Source organism: Lottia gigantea (assembly GCF_000327385.1).
Source record: "Lottia gigantea unplaced genomic scaffold LOTGIsca_65, whole genome shotgun sequence".
Classification (NCBI taxonomy): domain Eukaryota; kingdom Metazoa; phylum Mollusca; class Gastropoda; family Lottiidae; genus Lottia; species Lottia gigantea.
In genome coordinates, this window is record NW_008710211.1 from 355,953 (window position 1) to 363,147 (window position 7,195).

Sequence of the window (7,195 nt, forward strand, 5' to 3'; positions counted from 1 at the left end):
GAAATATATCATGAGAAGAAAACGAGACTAATACACCTGAATTATATATTTTATCAAACAAGTTTTCACCCTACAGCATTGAGGTTGTATTAAAATTTGACAAATATGCAGTAAATTAGGCAATTTAATTAATGAGCTAATTTACAAGTTTTTGCAAGGGCTGAAATCTTGAAAATTTACGAAAACTGATTTTTTTTAGAAAGCTAATTTCCTATAAAAAAATTTAAATTTTACAAATATGCCGTAAATATGGCAATTAAATCAATGAGCAATTATTTACAATTTTGTGATGTTAAAATTTCAAAATATTCTTGAAAACTGATTAAAACTCTGTCTAATGAAATGTTCTATAAAGAATATTCAAGGCATGATGTAAAATATTTACATTACATAAAAAATAAGAGGTTAAACTTTAGAAAATACCAACAGAAATAGTAATTAAGAAACACTCGTGCAAGCCTCTGAACAGTATTTTGATTCTTCTACAAGAAGAAATTAACAATGTTCCACAATAGTACAAAACCAGAGGAAGGAATGACAGAATAAATGAATGAAAGGAAACAGAAGAAAAGAATATCATCAGCTAAATAGCATTATATCAATAACACATTCAAATCTAAAGGAAAACATGCAAATTCCATAATAAAGCTTCTTCAACAGCCCATTAACAATAAGACTAATTATATGCGCATACTAATTAACGTATTCACAAATACCTGTGCCATTTGTTCTGGTGGTAGTGGTAACATGTAGCTGTTAATAGCATCTTGAATAGGTGAGGGCATGATGTTAGAAATACGTCGAATTCGGCTACCACTTCGCTGGCGAGAAAGACATTTTTTACAATTAGGTGAATGACTCATTCCGAGTAATTAATAACAATTATGTTTCCATAGAAACGCTTTCCGTATACACCAGTATTCCACCAATATTTCCATAGAACTAAGTCTTGTTATCACTAAGTTCCCAGTTATATTGATAAGTTGGTTATCCTAGCTATCACACAGCCCAGTTATTCTTAAAGATAAGTTACTGATTTCTCTTCTGTTATCCAAGTTATAACACATCAGACACTATCAATGTCCACACTTTCCACTAAACCAATTAGTTAGTCATTATGTCCAGTTAAGAGCTGCCTAGAATTGAGTATTGGAACCAAATAAGAGAAACCAGAAACTCACTAACTTAAGCACAAATAAAATTTGATCCTGATACCAATATGTAGCATTTGTCAACAGAATCTCTGACCATAAAAACTAAAGAAAATCAATTTGATACTAACTCAGTTCACTTAGTAAATATGTTTAAATTCTTTTTAAATAAAATATATGAACCATCATGACTTTCTCAAACAAAAATATATATAGACTAACAGGTGGTTTCCAGTCTCAAGAATCAAAGTTATTCCTTCTGCCTTCAAGTATGAAAAAAAAGCTTCATTATATGTTATGTTACGGTTAGACCACTGTACCTCATTTTAAAACTAAAGAAACAATATGAAGCGATGCTTACAAATTACAATGTTAGTTACAATAAGCTTTCGCATTCTCAAAGTAGTGTTAACAATTCTGAGAGAGTTAGCATACCCTGCCTAGAAACTTAATAGAGTTGAGCTCAGTCTAAAAGAACAAGTGAAATTTGTTATTGCCTACCATACTCTACTACCAAATTAATGTGTTACATAGACTTGATATTCTGACAGTGATAATCAATAGAGAATTGTAACAGAGTACAGTCTGCCATTCCCAGCCAATATTGGAAATTGACTGGAACTTATGTAATTAAAACACTGTTGATGATAGCAAATATTTATTTATCTATAATTTATCCTCTCAATCCTCCAATTCTCATTCTATAATGGAATATGTTTTCATCCCTTTCTGATTTTTCAAATTAATAATACTGAATAAATATATCAGCTTCTTATATAGCATCTCTCCTACACAAACTCAAACACATCTTGAAACTTAACAAAACCTGAGCAACTGACATTTTGAAGAAGCACAAAAAGATATCATAGTGCAACATCTACTATGAAAAGCATCGAAATTGGCCTTTTCTTCAAAGCTTTGAAGCATATTTTGACAAGAACAAGCCTCACAATAGATATTAACACTTGAAAACCCCCAAACTTCCTTGGTTTCTAACTTTCTTAGATTGTTTAGTAACTATACCAACAAAGTCCCAATGAAGCAATGATAGAAACTATATAATATCCCTTCTCACAGCAGTTTATCCATAGAATATCAACCACATCACTTCACTTAATAATATACGTTTCCCCAATCTCAGACTGGCTAACATTGATCAATATATTTAAGACATTATCAGGCCAACAGAAACATTACCAGTATAAAACACTCAACAAACGGTGTAAGTCTACCAAAATTCTCCTAGCAGCAGAATGGAAATAATTTTGTAATATCTGATTGCTGAAGTGATCAATATATTTGAGACTTGTGCTCCAAACTTCACAGGAACATTACAAGTCTACAGCAATCAACAAACAGTGTAAGTCTACCAAAATCATCCTAGCAGCGGAATCAAAATAATTTCTAATACCTGACTGCCTAATATGATCAATATATTTCCTATTCCAACAAACCATATAACACTTTCAACATACAGCAATCAATGATTTACCCATAACAATATCAAACACTTTCCCAAATCATTAAATACTGAAATCTGTCATCTAAACATTGATCTTAACTTAGACATAATCATCTCTTCAGAACTAGCTGATTTAGTTGCAGAATAATCTTACACTCTTACAAAAATCAATCATAGGTCTACTATAGAAAAGTCACATTTCTGCTTGATCTGTGAACGTCCATTGCTCAAGTTTCAATTGATATATTCCACCTTTATTTTCATAGAATGGAAAAGATAGTTACAGGTTCACTTCCAAATGCACAGTTTTCTGAATTCCTGCATGTATAATAGTTTTGTGCTGTCTGAAATTCTAAAAACAAAGTACCACAATGGAATAGTCAGAACATAGTAACAATGTAATAAGCATCCAAATCCATAGAAATGAAAGTTTTTTAAAAGCACAGTCACATAAGGAATTGCAAAGAACTTATGTGTGTAAACATAAATCAGTATGAATGATGTAGATCACCACAATTCAAAATAATCAGAAGTTAAGATTTTGTAAACTTGTACTCTGAACTGCAGTGATGATATATCCTATGAACATTGTAAATCAATAGTATAACAGACAAACAGATCATCATCTGATAACACTCATCTTATCTCTTGTTATCTTATCATATTCACTCTTCAATAACTCACATAGTGAATCTGACATCAGTTATTATCTAATAGTATTATTTATAAAACAAGTTCTATAACAGTATTTATCAAGTCTTTGGGCAAGATAGAAATTGAGACAGTTATAAGTTATCCAATTAAATTATTCATGAAACAATTACTATATTCAGTATTTATCAAGTATTATCTGAGACAATAACTTTATCTATCAAGCAAGTTCTAAAACTGTATTTACAAAGTCTTTAGGCAAAATAGAAAATTCTTCACTTCTACTTTGCTAAGTTTAATACAACAAAAGTGCACAAAAACCTCTCTCCAACATTGGTGTAAAAAAGATGCCAACAGTGGTGATGGACAATGCCAGTCAATATGCAATAAGAGAAATTTTACAATGAACTACTCTCTTAGTAATTTCTGTAAAAGTGCACAGCTTACACAACAGGGGAAAACACAAAAGGATGTATCTGCTAAAGACTGTGTACAGTATATCTCTTCACCCTATCCCAATAAAAATGGATTTCAGTAGTTAAATAGGACTACTTAATGATTCAAAATGATTTAACATCTTAATTTTTAACGACATTCAATTATTCTTGAAGATAGGTCTTTAGAAACTGTTTATGCATCAAAAAATCTTTTTAGTAAAAAATGACTAATACCGATTAAATTTAAGATAATTATACAATTTCACCATCACCTTATAGAGAAATTAGGTCAAATCAAGACATTACTCATCTAAAATTTAAACTGTCATTATTTCTCACAAACTAGTAATTAGGGTGGTTGAAAAGAAACCAGTTATTATTGACATGCAACTAGACAACATTCAACAGAAGGCAATGAGCACAGGGTCAAACTAGTAGAAATAAATAAAATGTAACTGTAATTTCCACTCATTCGTGTTTTTTAACATCAATTATCTTTTAAGTTTTGATTAATTGTTAATTATTGAAGACATATTTAATGTATGTTAATATTTAAACTGGACATAAACTAGGAAAATAGTCTAAAACTTACAAAATAAAAAAAATATCTTACTTTGTGATCAATATACCTTGTGACCTAATAACTGTGACCAATATACCTTTTGATCTTGTTACTGTGACCAATATACCTTGTGATCTTGTTACAGTGACCAATATACCTTGTGACCTTATTACTATGACCATATATACCTTCTGGCCTTATTACAGTGACTAAAATACCTTATGACCTCATTACAGTGACCAAAATACCTTGTGACTTTATTACAGTGACCAAAATACCTTATGACCTTATTACAGTGACCAAAATACCTTGTGACTTTATTACAGTGACCAAAATACCTTGTGACCTTATTACTATGACCAAAATACCTTGTGACCCAACATACCTTGTGACCTTATTACTATGACCAAAATACCTTATGACCTTATTACAGTGACCAAAATACCTTGTGACTTTATTACAGTGACCAAAATACCTTGTGACTTTATTACAGTGACCAAAATACCTTGTGACTTTATTACAGTGACCAAAATACCTTGTGACTTTATTACAGTGACCAAAATACCTTGTGACCCAACATACCTTGTGACCTTATTACTATGACCAAAATACCTTGTGACCCAACATACCTTGTGACCTTATTACTATGACCAAAATACCTTGTGACCTGATTACTGTGACCTTATTACTCAACCTTTGAGCAGATAAAAGCTATTCCTATAGAATTATTCCTTACCAAACACAGATCCATGCCAATACACAAATAATAGCAGAAGTATTTTAGATATATCCATGTTAACATATTCACAATAATAACTGAACAATTTACCTACTATTTGAGATTAAAATGCAATCACAAGAATTTAGTCAAATATAACGTCACATTGCAGTCAGTATATTGGAGCATGATCAAAAACAATAAAGTTAAAAATAACACAAAGTTGTTAGATATAAACACTTATTTTAACACAAGATGTGGTAATTCATCACACTGTTTACAAATATAACTTTAGAGTAAAATATTTCACAGGTTTTTATTGTCAAATGTTTTGAATAATTATTCCATTATGAAACATGTCCAACTAATCATTTCCAAATTGCAATTCCACTCCAAAACACAATATGGTAATCTTTCACACTGTTTAAAATTTACCATAACAGTAAAATGATCTAAAGAATGCCAGGGTCTGTTGTCATAGTTTGGAATATTTAATTAACAATTAAACAATGTTTATTGTTAATTTAATATAAAGAATTCATAAGTCCAGCTATATAAAGTCCAGATTTGATGATCCTTCACACTCTTTCCAACTATAACTTATGAAAAAAGGTTATCAAAATACTGCAGGGGTTATATAATCATTTTAATTTGAAATATTCATATCTGAAATGCGTAAAGCTAATCCATTCAAATTTTTAACTCCAGTGCAAATTCAAATTCAACTCCTAGCCACATTACATGTTAGTCACCCTAACGGTAAACTTTTAACGAAGCTGAGTTCATGAACTCTCTGATTAAAACAAAAGTAGAAGAGAGTTTCGATGTAAGCATCATTAAAAACAGGTTTGACGGAGTGTCAATGTGAAGTTTCAACTTGTAAGTTTCTGTCAACATGATTTAAATAATGCAATATTTATCATCTATTTATCATCTATTTATTATAAGATAATGGACCAGTATATCACCATCAATTATAGCAATGAATTCTGTAACATAATACCAACAATATACCCCTATTACAGGCCAATACCCATGAGGGAGGGGAAATATCAATCCTTCTATAATTTCTTGTATGGATCATGCCATGAAAACCATTCATTTGAATTTGAAACTTTTTAAGAGTTGAGATTAATATAGTTAAATCATCAGTGCTTAATCTCCAATAGAAATACAAAATAATTATAAACAATGATACTAATTAATTACTGGAACAAAGCAAATTCTCAACACATATTTTAATATCAAATTTAACTCATTATCAGGACAAGTCAAAAGTATGTTATAAATCTGACCAGTACTTCCCATACCATACTAATTAATGATACTTCAAAATTTAACTTTGTAACCTTGGCCAGTGCTTTACATAGGAGTTTTTAGGAACTTCTTCACTCTTAATACTGCTGATATCTTTACACAACTTTACTTAGTTGGCCTATATCTCTCAAATTCAAATATTTGTCAAATCAGGTTTATAAAACACAGCAATGACATTTAAATTGTACAAAGCAAATTTATAACAGGTTATTATATACTACACCTATACTGAGGCTGTTTTAAATTATGACAATTTTAACACAAAAAGAGTGATTGGTTGAAAGGTATGAGCGGTTGCTAACTGAAATTTGAATGTATTTGTCACATAAGCATAGGTTGGGGTGGCCTGTATCATCTAATTTTATATTCCTGTGTAGGCAGAACTTTTTCGGGAAAATTTTGGTGGAAAAACACTAAAATCTTTAGGTATCATTCAAAATTATTATAGAGCTTTTATATATATGCTTTTTTAAATAAAATTATCTTTTTATTGTTTCAAAAAACACAGGAAATAAATAAAAAAAAACAGCAAAATTTCGTGCATGTTTCAATCTTATTAAGCACTGCAATGTTGACAACTAAATTGAAAATAGTGTTTTAATATGATAAAGTGGCAACATGTTATTAATTTGAAATCACCAACATTTTGGGGATTGATTTGAGTCTTGAATATATGTAAATAATTTTCAGAAGTACCAAAAATGTACGAAAATTGCATAATTCCTTCAAAAATACCTCAAACTAGGAATTTCTTTTCCCATTTCTACAGATGTCTTCACTGCAGTGTCTCAAGAAAAGACGACATGTATTTTTTAACTTTAAAACGCAGATAATTCTAGACACACATGATTTGAAGTTTAAATTTCGACGTTGAGCTATGAACACTATTACTGATTG